We start from the raw sequence: 1,654 nt of genomic DNA, 5'->3' as shown, positions 1-1,654 counted from the left end.
TGAATTTTCATCATGTAAATAATTTCCATGTCTCTTTTGTAATAAATTAATGATATCAAAGGTACAAATAAGCAGATTTTATTGATTGAACAAAATATTATAATTGAAATCTTCAAAGAAGTTTTATTCAGGAAGAGCAGAAAAACAATCAATAATAATATTTCAATTTAAAATATACTGAAAAATAGTAAAATAATAAGTTGGAAACCACCAGTTTTTTAAAGACAGGTTTATCGCACAATACGTTTCTTACAGGAATTGATCACTGTTTTGAGGTGAACACTTTGATGAGCTTTGCCAAGCACCTACAGTCTTGTAACCACTACTACAATCAAGACGGAATATTTCCTCCAGCCTAATGAATTTCGTTATGTCCTTTTGTAGACAATACCATCCCTTCCCTCAGTCACTGATAACCACTGGGAAACCACTGGTGTGAATAGTGTCATGCTTTTGCCCTTTCCAGAATGTGATCAGAATGGAAACATACAGAGAGAGGACATGACCAGCAGTTGACCCTCGAGCACGACCTAGACAATCAAGGGCTCTTTATCCCCACTCCCCCTCACCCCTGTCTTTGAAGTGTATGTCCTGCCTAGTATTCACCTGCTAGCAGCTATTTCAGATATGCATCTGACAGAGCAAAGTGTTAAGACCATCAGGATGGTATCTGTGGATATCTCCTCTTCTCATTCCCACCCAAGATGAGCCTCTTAAGTAAGCTTCCTTGCTCAGTAAATCTGCATTTGATGATAAGACCCAATACATATTGTTCTTGTTGTTACAGGATATTAAATCAGCTCCAACGCCTGGTGAACCTAAGAATGAGTGACATCCAAAATGTCTTGTCCTCAACAACCCTGTTCAGCTCCTGTAGACTCACTCCTTTTATGGAGTCAATCCACCTCATCCTTTGTCCGTCCTCCCCTTTTCCTGCTACCTTCTACTTTTCCCAGCATTATCGTCTTTTCCAAAGAATTCTGCTTTCTCATGATGTGCCTGAAGTAGGACAGCTTCAGTTTTGTCGATTTTACCTCAACAAATGTTTCAGGCTTAATTTGCTCCAGAAACCATTTGTTCATCTTTCTGGCAGTGCAGGGTATCTCTAGAGCTCTCCTTCAATACCATATTTTGAATGAATCTTTTTTTTTTTCTTATAGCCTTCCTCACACGCACATACTGACTTCGTAAAAAAGTAAGCAACAGGCATAGGGCTGTCTACTTAAATGCAAATTAGCTAATAAAGTTTTCAGAGCAGAAACTTTTACATTTACTGACAAGTTAATGGAACAGTGCTTGTCATATGGAGGGCATTGATAAACATTTGTGGGTAAATAGATAAAAGAAGGTGATTACATTTTTAAATTGTAAATTTCAGTCTTTAAATATGTCATTTTTTTCTCAATGATGAGATTCATAATTCATCATTTCTTAGATTATATACATGTTTCTGTATATCACTTATCTGAGAATTACTTCAATATGCTAATATTTTACACTGTTTAAACAAATTAATAAGGCAAATGCATGTAGTAAATTGTAAATTAAGCGTATAGGATGAATAGTTTCTTTATTTCATTATCGTTTTCTAAAATGCATAGGTGGGTTGCTTTTTTCGGTAGCAGACTGAAAAACATGTTGATTAACTAAATAA

This window comes from Pteropus vampyrus, unplaced genomic scaffold, assembly GCF_000151845.1.
Source record: "Pteropus vampyrus isolate Shadow unplaced genomic scaffold, Pvam_2.0 Scaffold474, whole genome shotgun sequence".
Lineage (NCBI taxonomy): Eukaryota > Metazoa > Chordata > Mammalia > Chiroptera > Pteropodidae > Pteropus > Pteropus vampyrus.
Note: the sequence above shows the minus strand (reverse complement) of the source record.